This window comes from Myiozetetes cayanensis, unplaced genomic scaffold, assembly GCF_022539395.1.
Source record: "Myiozetetes cayanensis isolate MyiCay16 unplaced genomic scaffold, myiCay2020 scf27, whole genome shotgun sequence".
In the NCBI taxonomy this organism is placed as follows: Eukaryota; Metazoa; Chordata; class Aves; order Passeriformes; family Tyrannidae; genus Myiozetetes; species Myiozetetes cayanensis.
Genome location: NW_026087488.1, coordinates 7,297,013 through 7,311,337, shown reverse-complemented (window position 1 = coordinate 7,311,337; position 14,325 = coordinate 7,297,013). Strand labels below are relative to the sequence as shown.

General features: G+C 50.3%; 1 protein-coding gene across 1 annotated transcript in view; it reads left to right on the top strand.

Annotated features, from left to right (window-relative positions):
- The first annotated feature begins 1,432 nt into the window (after positions 1 to 1,432).
- Positions 1,433 to 14,325, top strand: part of CAMKK1 (calcium/calmodulin dependent protein kinase kinase 1) — an 89,643-nt gene continuing 76,750 nt past the window's right edge. Inside the window, 1 exon segment of the mRNA XM_050321927.1 lies at positions 1,433 to 1,726. The gene's annotated coding sequence lies outside the window, so the exon portion shown is untranslated.

Sequence of the window (14,325 nt, the reverse complement as noted above, 5' to 3'; positions counted from 1 at the left end):
ATTAGACACTGGAAGGGGCTGCCCAGGTGGTGGAGTCACCATTGCTGGAGGTGTTTAAGAACAGATTGGATGTGCCACTGAGTGCCATGGTCCAGTTGACAAGGAGGTGTTGGGTCATAGGTTGGACTCAATCTCAGGGGTCTTTTCCAACGTGATTCTGTGATTAGCAAAACGCCCCGTGTTTTCACCCAAGAGCCCCCTCCCAGATGTGCTTATGGTTGGACACCACATGGCCACATGCTGCCGAAAGAAGTGGGGTTTTGCCTCAAAACCCAGTCGGGACTGAGGAGGGCAGGGAGAACTCGGTGCTTCTCCCTGTCCTCCCTCACAGCCACATGGCTCCCCATGGCTCCCCACAGCCACCTCCGAAAAAGGAGTTTTTACCTCAAAACCCACCCAGGGCTGAGGCAGGCAGGGAGAAGCCGATGCCTCTCCCTGTCCTTGTCCTGCCTCCCCCTGTCCCTGTCCTTCTCCCTCACGGCTACACGCCGTCGAAGAAAGCGGGGTTTTGCCTCAAAACCCACGCGGGGCTGAGACGAGCAGGGGCAACCCGGTGCCTCTCCCTCACGGCTACACGCCGCCGAAAAAGGGTGGGGGGCGGGAGGGGTTTGCCTCAAAACCCACGCGGGGCGGGCGGGGAAAACACGGTGCCTCTGTCACACGGCCACACGCCGCCCAAAAAAAAAAATAAATAAAAGGGTGTTTTGTGTTTTTTGCCTCAAAGCCCGCCCGGGGCTGAGGCGCGCTCGGGGAGTGACAATCGCCCCCCACCTTCGCCCCTGCCGCTCTCCCCTCAGGGGCGCACGGGCGCGCGCCGCGGGGGGCGCGGCCGCCGGCAGCCAATGGGCGGGCGCGCGCGCGGGCGGGGCGCGCTCCGGCCCGGGCCCCGCGCGGCCAACGCGGGGCGGGCGGGACGGAGCGGGCGGAGCCGCCGCGCGCAGGTGAGACCCTCCCGCCCCGGGCACCGAGAGACCCCCGCGCAACGACTGACCCTCGGGCAGGGACCCGCACCCGCGCAGGGACCCGCACCCGCGCAGCGGCCCGCGGGCTCCGCCGCCGGGCTGCGAGGCCCTCGGCGGCCGAGGGACAGGTGACCCACGGGGGATAATCCACGGGGGTAGCCCATGGGCAGCGTCCCCGCGGCGGTGGGGCGGGCGGGCGCGCAGGCGGGAGTGGGTGGCGGGTGAGCTCCGGCAGCCGCTGCATCCCGCGGGCTGCGGGAGCCGCCGCCGCAGCGGGGCCGGGGATGTGGCGATGCGCCCCGGCAGCCGCAGCTCCGGAGGTGTTGCTTTTACCGAGCTCAGAAATAAATGGGGGAGGAAAAAAAAAAATCCTTCTGAAAACTGGGATTTTGAGCGGTTTACTCATCACACGAGCTTGTCTCTCGCCTTTTTCTAGAGGGGGCAGAGGAGGAGGTAAGAAGTGCGGCGAGCTCCGTGCAGGTTTGTCGCTGCTTCCTAAGGCTCCTTGCTGCCCTTGGGCTCAGCCTGAGCTCCTCAAAGTTTGGGTTTTCTCAAGGATCAGTGCCTTGGTCTGAGCTGTCCTGCCCTGGCCGTGTCTCGGAGCACACACCTGGCAGCCAGGCTGGCATGAGAGGGGCTTATCTTCCTCTCTGCTTACCTTGGCTCTGAGGGACCATAACCTGCAGCTCCCGAAGGCCTGTGTGCGGTGAAGGAAAACTGCTGATCCTGCAGAGATATCACTTTATTCAGCTGCTCTGTTAAAGGTAAAATTACAGTTCTGTTGTAGTTGTAACTTAATGGAAAAGGTTTTGTTCAATAGGAAACTGTTGCTTTTCTATTTACAGCGGTTTGGGGATCTGCGTTAAGCTGACAGTGCTTCCCATCATGTGTTAACTTCCTCCCTGTGAGGCATCTCCAGCAGCTTCAATTTGTCCCGGCGGTTGACATGGGATGGCTTTGAAGTGTTGCTTTTGAAAGTGGATAAGGCAAGCAGAGAGCCCTTATCTCAGTTGCTCGCAGAGAAACACCAAAGCCAGAGTGCTGGGGCTGTGCTGCAACTTGTTGCTGTGCTGCACCCTGTGCTCGGGCTGGGGTGCCTGGTGTGAATGGGATTATTCTCCAGGCAGAGCAGTAAATTGTCTCCCTGGGCTTGCTCCCTTGGCTTTTTCCTGGAGAAGGACAGATCTTAGCAACCAGGAGCGTAAGCACCAGGCTCTTACCATTCCAGCGAGGAGTTCAGGCATGTTGCGGTTTGACATGGTATGAAAGGTTGGGTTTTTAGTCAGGGTAGGTGCTGGGCCACTGGGTCCTGATGGTTTTCCTCTTTTTTTGAGGAAGCTCTGTCCCCTGGGATCAAGTGCCTTCAATCTGGAGCTGTCTCCAGCTATTTCTTCTTGGTTTTGAGATATGTGTTGTGGGTTGGAGTGGGGTATGTGTGGGTGCTCCAGGACAGCTCCTGGCTCAGAGAGGGTGGGCAGAGCTGCTCGTCCAGAGCTGCTTCTGGAGCAGAGCTGCAAGGGGACCTCACCTGTCCTGGCATTGCCCCAGAGAGCAGTGAGGTGCCCCATCACTCCATGTAGCCTGTGTGGTGCTGTACTTCTGCCATGGCTTCCAAAGCCTGTGCTGCTGCCCTGTGCTCCTTAATTAATGTGTTTATTAAGCCCTAAATGTCTCTGCCTGATACAATTAATTGTCCTTGCACTAACCAGACGTTCAAGGCCCAGCTGCTCTGCTGGGAGGGGCTTGTGGGATTTCTCTTCCCTTCTGGGCTCTTGTGGGATGGCTGCAGTGGGAATGCTCTGAGCATGCAGCAGGGGAGATGTTTGGAAGGGTAATGTTGCAGTGTTCAGTTTGCTGGAGGATGAAGCAGTGTTTAGGCAGTGGTCACCACAAGCACTTATGTGGTTTAAAACTTGGCTGGGCATGAAGAGGTGCCACAACACTGAGTGTGTCACTGTGCTTCAGCCAAGGGGCTGCTTGCCAGAGTTCTGCATCTCTTTTTGCTGATACTTGTTCCCTGAAGTTACTGAAAGATGCATTAACCCTGCATTTGTGGCAGCCTCTCACAAACTGTGGAAAGAACAGTCCTGTCTGAAAGCCCTGCCTGTGTCAATGCAGACCTTAGAAGAGCCTTTACAGGGTCATTCCAACCCAGTGGGGAGCTCAGTGTGAGGATTTTGTCAGTGCTGGAGCTGTGGAAGGCAGTTTGGTAGCATCTGAAATCAATATGTGCAATTACTGCGCCTTGGGAAGATGCCTGGAGGGAGGATACCTGTTACTGCCCTAAAGCTCAGGTGGATGATGGGCAGGAAGAATGTCCAGGGGTCTGTTGAGCTGCTCACAGCACTGACAAACACTGGGTGTAGGGGAGGCAGGTTCTGCTTACGTGGGAGATCTTTCATCCCTGGGATGAAAGCAGTGTAAAAGCCCAGTATAAACCTGGCATGAGTCAAAATGTGACCGGCTTGTGTCTTAAAAGGTGAGCAAAGCAGACACCTCTGGGTGTAGGCATGCGGTGACCCCATCAGAATTCTTCATCTTACGTCTATCTCTTCATGGTTTCTTCTCTGATTTTCAGTCTCTCTCTCTCTTTTTTTTTTTTTTTATTATTATTATTATTTTTTGGCACAGAATGTCGCTTGCTTTGAGAAGGAAACATCCAACGTGCAGGGAGGTGACCCAGTCACCAGAAAAGATGTGGTTGGAAAAGGAATGTGCGTGGCTGGCTGTAAAAGCCGCGGGGATGATTGAAGTGTACAAAGCAGTTGTTGACGCAACGCAGTCACCGTGGCAGAGCTGAGGGTTGGGAAGTGTTGTTTGTGATGGATAAAGCAGCAAAGTGTCAGGTACAGCAGGTGAATGAAGGATACCAAATAATGGCATGTGGTCAAGTGTGTTGTTTTAATTAAGACAGTGGTTAAGCTTAGCAGGGTTGGGGAAAAATATCTGAAACCTTCTAAAGAGAAGAAATCCTGATAACTGATAAATTGGAGTAGGATGCTAATCTGAAAGCTAATGGTGGGAAGAAGCTGCAGTGACTTTCATGGATGTGTGGGAGGGTGGCTGCTGATTTGTGGTGGTGGGTGAGGTGTGAGTACACTTGTTCCAGCTCCTCAGAAACTCAGATGTTTCCCAGGCTTGGGGGGTTGGTCACAGGTGATGACTTTTAGGATTGAGTCTTTAATCACAGAAAAACGTTTTATAGACTTCATCGTTAATGCTGAGGTGCAGTCAAGGACTGCAGAACTTGTGGGTCTAACTTGCTTAGGAGTTTGCAGATGGGATTTGTCGGTCACTTTTTCTACTGGTTTTAAGTCTTTAGAAACATTTTCCTGTTTTGTTGCAGTCTTCAGTTATATACTCTATATATTCACACATATTTTATATGTTAGATATTCAGTTTATTTTATATTTTTGGCACAAGTGATTTGGATAGAAACAGAGGGAGAAGCACAAATGTAACACATCAAGTTCATGACAGTGGGGAAATTTTGGTTTTTGCTTTTATGTGCTGGTGTCCCTGGATAGGGAAGTTTTCCTGAAGGGTCAAATCCTTTTGAGGACACATCATCTCAGTGGGGGCTGAGGCTTGCAGCTGGGAGCTGCATATCCCACAAACCTACTGGTTGAGTATGAGCCCCTGTATTTTATTTCTTGATGTCACCCAGTGCACGAGCTGAGTCATGCCTTGGATAAGGTGTGGTTTGTTGAGGGCTTGTTTCTGTTGGGTTGCTGCCCTGGGCAGGCATTATTTTAGGGCGAGTGCTGCTGAGACAGTTGTAGTTCCCTTTTAGCCGAATCCATGTGGGATTAATTTAGGCTGCTCATCTCTGGGGTGGCTTCAGTGTTTCTGCAGAGCGGTGGCTGTGTTTGGGGAAGGCTGTGAAATGTTGTGATTAATTCTTCAGCATTGTTCAGAGAGTTGATGATGAAGTTGTTAGCTAGTTAACAGTGACTGCTCTAATTATTCTGGTGTAATGTAAACAGCGAGGCTGTGATGTACCACTGTCTGCTGGAGCAGCACTTGACTGTGTGTCTTTCTGAGACACAGACATCCTTCCCCTTTCTCCTGTTGCTGTGCTGTCCTCTCTGCAGAGCAGCCACGTGTATGCCTTGGACAAGCAGGGAAGCCACGCAAGTCCAGCTTTAATTTGGGCTGCTATTGGTGCTGAGTGGCAGCTGCTGCCCTGAGGTCAGCGGAGCCAAATTCATTGCCTCACTTTTTTCTCTCCCTGCTGCATTTCCCTGTCTCCAGTAGTTCCCCCTCACTCACACCACTATAAGTGAGGGCTGTGTCCCATCCTTTTCAGCTGGCAGCAGAGGATGGGACTGGGGTGGGAGTCCTTGTTGCAGAGCAGAGATGGGGCAGCGGGGTCTGGACTGAACAGTCATGAGCACAGAGCTGAGTGCCAAGGAGGGAGGAAGAGAATGGCTCCCTGAGGGCTGCAGGTCCTGTGCACTATCCCTTGAATGTTTCTGGGGTGTGCTGATTGTTTTTCTCAGCCAAGTGACACTGTGATTTTGTGACCTTGTTAGGACAGAGCATTAATGACACATTTTGGAGGGATGTTGGGTCCCTGTTCCCATGAGGAGACTTCAAGGCAAGACTTGTGACTTTGAACAGCTGTGCAGATGACATTTTCTTCAACTTCAGAGGAAAAAAAAATCTTAACTCTGGCACTCTTATTCTACAAAGATTTCTGGTATGGCTGTTGAACTTCTAGTATGTTATGTAGAAGGAAGTCCTACAGACCCAAGAAGCTTTCAACTGGAGAAGGAATTTGATAAGAAGGATGTTAAATTAAGACTCATTCAGTTGTTTCCTCTGGCTACAGATTTCCGTGGTAGGCTGGAGCTCCAATTCACAGATAGAACTAAAAATTGAGTGCTCATCATGAGTGTTAAACTAGAGGCTCAGTTGGGGTGAGAAAAGGAGGAATAAAGAAGTGCTGAAGAAGCCCAGGCTAAATAACACCTTCTGAGGACATGTTAGTGTTGGATTTGTGACTGATGGGACTGTGGTGAGAGTGTGAATCAGTCGTACCAAGGGACATGAGATCATCCTACCCTGGTGACCTGGACTGTAGTGCCAGTGTTTGACACTTTGGTCCTGTGCTGGAGCAATGCTCTGAGTCAGGTGTTCCTCAGCTGTCCCTGTGCTGCAGAGAATAGTCACAATTTTATCTTGCAGCCCTGTGAGTGCAAGCAAAGATTGGACCATCCACCCTGCAGTTTGTCTTGGTTTTGCTCTGCTTTTGTTTGCTGTACTGATTAACTCAAAGAGTATTTTGCTCTCATGAGGGACTTTATCATGAGTGTCTGTCTCTTCTTCCCCCACTCTGGGCAGTAGTTCAGGTTTCTGTTTATTTTATGGGGTGGATGCAAGTCCTAAAACCACAAAAGAGCTGGTGAGGATGGATTTGCTGTATACAAATAGCATGGGCACAGCCCCCTGCAGCCCACAGCTGCAGGCTGTCACATCTACAGCAGAGAAAGCTGAAGGAATCAGGCAGCAGGAGTTAAAACCCAAGCCAGCCCAGCTTTGCAGAGTACATTCATGTACCTACCTACCTGAGGCTGGCTCTAATTACCAGCTCCTGTGCTGTCCTGCTGCTGCACCAGCTCTGTCAAGCTGGTCTAAACCACCTCCTGCCTCTGTGCTTCCTCTCCATGGTACTGGCAGCACGCAGGCACTGCTTGTGAAAGCCACTGCTTGTGCTCCAGCTCTAATGCTGGAGCTTTTCTCCTGCCTCTGGACCTCATGTGCTGGATGCAGAGCTGAGGGTCTTGTTCTGCTCTGATATGGTGTCTCAGAGAGAATTTGGGATGCTCAAAGGGCCCCCTGCTAGAAGAGGATGTGTAGCTGTTGTTTTGTGCTGGGTGTCTGCTGCCAGACCCTCCCTTCCCTCCTTCCAGCCCAGCACGTGGGGCTCTGCCTGTTGTGGACAAGAAGCTGTGGAAGATGTGTGAGCTGCCTCCTCATTAGGAGCCCGGGATGGATGTGATCTGGGGATGAATCACAGCTCCATTGTGGAAGGAGGCTTCCTTCCTGCAGTGTGGGAAAAGTGATTGATGGTAACATGAAAGAAAAAGGACGGATTTGCCCCTCAAGGGAGTTGAGTGCTGCCTTGGAAAAGTGTATTCTGCTGCTTCAGAGCTTCCTTCCCTATCTTTTATCAATGGTTACAGATCAGTGTGGGAAAACTGGGAGGGAAGGAGAGAGAACTGGGTTTGGATACTGGTGACATATAGAAGGTGGTAGCCCTGTGCCAAAGAAATCACAATACTTGAAAGGCAGCAGAACCTGGTGCAGTGTTTCTGTGACAAATTATTACTGTACACATGCATAAGCCAAACACTTAAATGAGTCAAGTCTTAATTTTGACACTTTCTAACACTTCATTTTGATAATGGTGTCTGGATATTGCTGTTCTAGGATGTTATTTGTGCTGGAATCAAGGGCTTGAGTCTGCTTGTACCTGCTTCAAGTGGGAATATGAGGACAAGAGATTCATCTGCTGACCTCTTACTGGTGAGGGGCTTTGCTGAAGTCTGGATTGACCTTTTCTGTAGCTGTCAGGTTGCTTGACTGACAAAGGTTAATGATATCTGAGGCTGCCAGCTCTGTGAGGCAGAGTGTAAAACAGACCTGAGAGGAGTCTTTTCCCTTTTTGTGTCAGCACCTCATTCCCAGGCTGAGAGTTGGGCCTGGAAAAGTGGAAGATGTCCCAGTGCAGCTTGTCAGGCCAACCTTTGCTGAGTGCAGAGGGAACAGTAATGTGTGGCTCTGCTTCAGGGTGTGATTTGTTGGAATGGTGGGAACAACATCCTCTGGCTCAGCTTGCCTTTGTCCCATGGTTGTGGTCATGAACTTCAGTGTTCTCAGCTGGCAGGTCAGGCTGTGTTGCCAGTGTGCACTTCCATGTTAGAGGGATCAGGCATCCCTTCCTCTATGCTTCCACACTCTAATCAGGCTTCTGCTTTGTCCTTTCTCGTGCAGTTTGATGTGAGCAGTGCTTGTAATTTGCCTTGAAGCAGCAGTAAAAGGCATGGTTTGTTCACAGCAATTGCTGGGAGTCCATTCCTTAATGCCAGATGGATTGATTGAAGTCAAACTGTCTGCCATCCAGAATGACTATCACAGGTGCAAGAGGGCAGTATGAGATTGTCCCACCTGTGGGAATCAGTTGTTCTGTGGCACATCCTCCCAGCCACCAAAGGAGTGAATGAGCACAACCAGTACAGCTTTCCTGACCCTCCTCCAAACATCTGCCTCCTTTCCTCATTGTTTCTGGTGTTAAGAGCATAAACTTCACAGCAGGGACCAGTGTTTTCTGTGTGCAGCATCAGGCTCAGGTGACAACAGTGCCTGAAGTGCCACAGCAATGGAGAATAAACCTCCAGATATGGGTTGAAAAATGGCAGATGCTCTGGGGATGCAAAGAGCAGTTTGCTAACTAAAGTGATGTCTGATCTGACTCCAGAGCAGCTTGTTGTTGGGCTGCCTTTGGTTCAGTGCCTGCCCAGCATCCCTGGGGAAGCCCCTTCATCCCCAGAAGGGTCCCTGGCTCTCAGGGCTGGGGCTGCTCACCTTGTTTGCTGCTCACAGTGGGTGCATCAGCCTCCTGCTCATGCCATGGCTGCAATGCCAAGGGGTTTTTGAGTTTTTGCTGGATAAAACCACCTGGATTCCTGGAGGGTGTTTTGTGGTTACTGCAGAGTGCTGAGTCTCATTCCACTAAGGTCTTGTGGAGGAAAGGAAACCTGGAGTCTTTAATATTCCATGCTCTTTAGGCATGAATAATTTTTTCCTTGCCCTGAAACCTTCTCCTGCTGTGAAATCTATTCCAATCTCTTTGTCTAAGACAATCAGACTCCTTCCTTCCCTCTCTCCTCCCATGCCCCAGCTTTTACTAACCTAGAAATGTGCTGACACTTCACCATCAAACTGGTTTCTAGCATGTGAGGGGAGCAGAGTGTCTTTGCAAGTTGTCAGTGTAGCTGCATGCAAAAGAAGGGCAAGATGGCTCAGAGTTCTTCATCTCCTGGGGAATTTGCTTTTCCTGACTGATGGCTTTCTGCAGAGATGTCTGACAGCCCTGTCCATGTCTGTCTGTTCCCCTCTAAAAGAAGGGCGTGGGACTGGGGGAGTCAATGAAGAAAGAGCATCATTGTGCATTAATACATTTATTTTGGCACCGCTCTCTCCTGTAGAGAATTCCTGTCCCACTATGCAAGTGTACTGAGCTGAGCATTCCTGAAGCTGTCCCTTCCAGTGTTATGTCCTGTGGATTAAAGCCTCTGCAGTTCTTGTTCTTTCTTGGCAAGAAGCCTGAGACTCAGACTAAGCCCCTTCCTGCTCCACTCCCCAGGAGGCTGAGCTGTCCAACACTGTCATAAAAGTGTAGTTCATATGTGGAATTTCCACAGTTACCTGATTTCATGGCAGATGTGGCTCCTGAAGGGCCTGAGTGAAGTCCCTGTCTTCCTCAGGACCAGATACAGGTTCAGGATGGACTGAGCTCCTGCTGGCAGCTGAAGCCAGCTTGGACAGTTAATACCTTGAAGCAAAGTCATCCCAGCCACTCCTTACTTGCTGGCACCATTTCTAGCAGCAACTTGGCTATTCCAAAGACCTTGACCTCTCCTGAACCTCTCTGTGGCCCTGGTATCTCCCAAGGTGTAGAGATGCCTGCCCAGAAGGGACTCTGAAGATCTTGAGGTCACTATTAAGTCTCAAGAGCCACAGCATCACTCTGTTGGGAATCTGACCTGAAAAACCTGGAGCCTTAAAGGATGTGACAGGGAAAGGAGTGACACAGCCCTCTGTCATGGTGAAGACCTGGGCTTGTTCCTCTGCACAGCTGGGGCTGTTGGATGTCACTGTCACCAACTGGAGCTGGTCAAGGAGTAAGTGTGACACCAGCAAAGACACTCTTGAGTCAAACCAGGCCCTCTACTTTGGCCTCCTCTGGAAGCTGCAGTGGGAACAACTCCCAGGCCCTGGGGAGGGTGATGATGATGAAAGGAGGTTCCTCTCACTGAAACCAGACAAACTGCAGCTGCTCCTTCATGTGTGAAGCTGGAAGTCTTTGGGCTTGTCCTACATTTCACAGGTGCTGGGAAGCAGCTGCTCCTTCCATGGTGCCAGGGAGGTCCTTCATCCCCCTCTGCAGTAGTATTAAACCAAACCTGCTCTGGGGATTAGGGTGGGCAGAGTCTCTCTCCAGTCAAACTGTTTGTTCTGGCTACAATTTTGCCTGCTTGGAAACTTGTCATTTTCTAGCCTTTCAAGCCCACCTCCCAGTGAGCATGGGAATTGTAAGTATTTAGACATATAATAAGAATGATGTAATTAAAATCCTTGATTTTATTTTTCTTGTTTGAGTTTAATTCCTTTGATTTAAAGGGTGGTAGTAGCTAATTGGATTCTGGGCCAGACTTGCACAGGCAGCCAGGAGGGAAGGGACTGTAAATGAGTCTAGCCAGGAAATTGCACATTTAAATATAGTTCTTTGTAGGGTCAGCAAAACACCCAAGGGACAAATTAAGAATAAAATTTCTGCTCCAATGTGTTCATTTAGCTGCAGAAATCATCTTAGGGGAAGCAGAAAGGAAGTTTGGGAGTGAGAAGAGCAAATTCCAGGGTAGGTGTCCCTTCTGCATTGTGTTTGTGTACTGCTGCAGGTCCCTCCCGGGCAGTAGCATCGTCCTCCTGGCTCTGTGTTGTCTGGTGCATTGGCTGATTCCAGGAAGGAACCACTGAAGGGACTTTTGGGTTTAGGAGTGTTGGTGGCATCACTGGAGGATGTAAATCCATAGTTCAGACAATGCTGTGGGGCTGCTCCTGCTGTTACCAGCTTTGGCACAGACTGCCTGGGTCCCACTGTTCATCAGGAGTAGGGAGATGGGACCACCCACCTCCCTTGCACTGTTGGGTTACTGGGGGACATTCCCTGTGAAGCTGCTGCTTTCTCCCCACATGGGTGGGTGGGATGGTGCTTCCCACTCCTGTGGCTGCTGCCCAGCTTCTTCTGAACTGGTATTCAGGAAGGTGGTTGGAATCCGTGGCAGGTCATGGATTCAGCCTGAATAAAGGGAATTCAGGGAACTGAAGCACTGGGTTTGTCCCAAATCTGCAGCCTCGTGTTTTTCCTGCAGGGATCCGTGCCCCTTTCAACAGAGGTGCCCTGATGGGGACAGGAGTGAGGAAAGCAGTGTGTAAAGCAGCCAAAGCCCAAGATGCAGGACATGGAGCACATCTGGAGTGACCTCTGGCTGAAAGCCAGCACTGCTCTCAAGTCTTGACAGCCCCGTTTGTCTCTTGATTTGGGCACGGCTGGTGACATGCACAGCAAAGCTCAACAAGCTCCTTGGTGGCACTTTAGGAGCAGCCTGAGTTAGTCCTTGGCAATTTGAATTTCCTCCTAAATCTGAGATAAAGAAAAGCTGCTAGTGATGGGAGATACAGAAGAACTGCTTGTTTTTTGTTTCCCAGGACCTCAGACCAGGCCTTTGGTGCTCTCCCTTTCGTTTTGACTGGCTCCCCAGGGGAAGGCCACGTGCTCAGGGAGGCAGAACTTGTTGGGAATGAGGCCTGACCCTGCGTCCTCCCCTCTCTGGAGGGCTGCAGAGCTGTTGGCTCTTCATTCTAGCTGGAATAAGATTTCACAAGAGCTGGGGAACTCATCATCCCACCTCACCTGCAGTACAGCAACTGGAGGGGAAGCTGGCTGGCATTCATCAGTCAGCAGGTCTGAGCAATAGAATTGCATCACTTGTTTTGTATATTCTAATTATTTTAAATATTATTATTTTATCTTCTCTTTCTGTCCTATTAAACTGCTTTTATCTCAACCCACAATTTTTTACTCTTTATTTCCCTCCTGACTCTCTCCCTGATCCCGGGAGGGGGAGCTGAGCAAGCGGCTGTGTGGTGTTTTCCTGCCTGCCAGGTTAAACTACAACATTTAAGCTCTGTTTTTGAAGCCTGCTTTGATTCTAAGCTCTTGGAGCCAAGGCTTGCCTTTCAGTGTGCCTTACAGCACCGTGGGGCAGTGAGCTCTCTATTAATTGGTGCTGTTGCCAGGCTATTGAAAAGTTGAAATAACCTGGCCAAATTTTCGAGTGTGGTCCAGGCTCTCTGCCTGGATGTCAAAAAGGGAAAGATAATTACAGTGTGAACCAAGGAGAACAGGCTGGCCTGAAGGAAATGTCATTAAGGTTCTCCTCAGGCCCCAGGTCAGCCCATGTCAAATCACAGCTTCATCAACCTCTAAATTTCTTCCTCCTTTAGTTAAATCAAGTGATTTCTTGCAAGTGTAACCACGTTTTACACCGAGAGAATGGATACTGGCTGTTATCTCTAAACCCAAATAATAGAGGCTGGGCTGGGATTGCAGAGACAAGTAGGAGAGGGCAGTTTCTTCCCTTGCCCCTTTCCTCCCTGTTCTGTAGCACTGGACAGAGTATCTGTGTTGGCTTCCTGCTGACCTTGGGGCAGTGGATATGTGTTTTCATCCTCTAGGATGGTTCATCTTGGAGTGTGGTCCTGAGCCTTTCCAAGACCGTTTTTCCCTTTAAAAGTTCACATGGGCCCTGAATGTGGAAGAGAGAAATCTCTGTGGTCTGGACACAGAATTTGTGGTGCTCCCTTTAACGCTTCATCATCCTCCCGTGGTCTCCAGGCAGGCAGTGTTGAACCCTCTTGCACAGGGGAAGGAAGATGCTGTGTTTTGAGCTCAGGGTGAGCTGAAGTGTCAGATCAAGGTGCAGATTTATCTCCATGTCCTGGATCACAAACCACTGAAGGATTTGGTGGGATGTTTTTTATGTAGGTAGGGAGTGGGCAAATGCAATCTGACTTGAGTGCTGGCTAATAAAGAGTGTAGTACAGAAAATAAAATCCTCAGAGGAGATTTAATAACTGGGGAGAATAATTGTAAAGTACTTCAGAATATTAACCAATGGCTGAATGCATCTAATTAGCTTAATGAAGCTGGGTGGTTGGGTTCCTTTTTAATCAAACAGATGGGCAAAACATTATGCACAAAAAATGAGATCTGAATACAATGAACACATTAACAAATAAAAGCCAGAGAAAGGGTTTGTTTTTCAACTTGAGGAGTGAGAGTTCCTTCTTCACCAAATACTCAGAAAAGAGCCTTGAACGTTATGGTTTCTTGGGAGTCTTGGACTGTTACATTTATTATTTGGAATGGCTTGTGAGTTTGAGATGGGGGCTGGCTGTGCCTGTGGGCAGGTGAGTGGGTGCTGGAGGCAGCAGTGCCTTGGCAGGGAGCGTGGGGCTTCTTGGTGTGGCAGTGCTGCTTAACCCTCTGCTCCAGAACCTTTCCCCTGCGTGTTGGTGAGTGATCACCTCTGCTCTGCAGGAGAAAGCCAGCAGCCCGAGTTCAAGCAGGGTGTGAGGTCAGCGTTGAACATATGGTGCTGGTTAAGGTATCCCCAGTATTCAGGACGCCTGTGGAGTGTTTCAGTGATGGCCTGTGCTTGTGCTGTCCCTGCCTGGAGTTCCTGCAGCCACCCATTAGTGCTGCTGACCCCAGTCAAGGAGATCTTTTCCCCCCACTGGTTCCCCTGGCCTTGCTGCAGCACAGGCCCTGCTCCCTGTCGGTGCTCCTCACAGCACACACCCTGTTTTGTCAGCTGTTTTGCTGTGCCATGGAAGTCTGGTGCAAATCAAAGCCTTGCCTGTGCAGGCAGGAGACTCCCCTCAATCCAAACCTGGAGTGCTGATGTAGGTGTGTAATGCAGAGCTGTAATATCCGAGCCTTGCCAAGGCTTTTGCTCCAGTCTGAGAAGCTGAACAAGCCATTTTGATATTAAGCCTATAATAATAACACCTTGTAGCTAAAGAGTGTGTTTGCCCCCACTGGTGGATTACTCAGCCCTGTTCTTTCTGAGGCAGTGTTTAACAAAAGCAGAGACTTTCCCAGACTATATTGAATTAAACAGAGCTCGGAGATCTCTTCTGCCTCATTTCAGTGCTGATGATGCTCTGCAGCCTCATCTCCGGGGCAGTTGGAAATGGAGCCTGTGCTCTGCCAGTGCCACAGGCTGGGCTGGGCACTGTCCCCTGCCCAGATGTGCCTGTCCAGATGTGCCCAGGGGTGTGCACAGTGAGGAGCTCATGTGCACAGGGACCAGGGGCTGCAGCTGCTCTTGGGTACCATAAGGAACGGGGCACTTGGGCAGCCCCTGAAGCTGAGTGGGGTCTTGGGCTGAGCCACGTGGCCCGTGCAAGTGGCAGCTCAGTTAAAATGCTTTACATTACAACTAAGATACTAATTTCTACCTTGTTCCATTTTTTTTTGTTTCTAATGTAGCTCCAGGAGCATTTAAA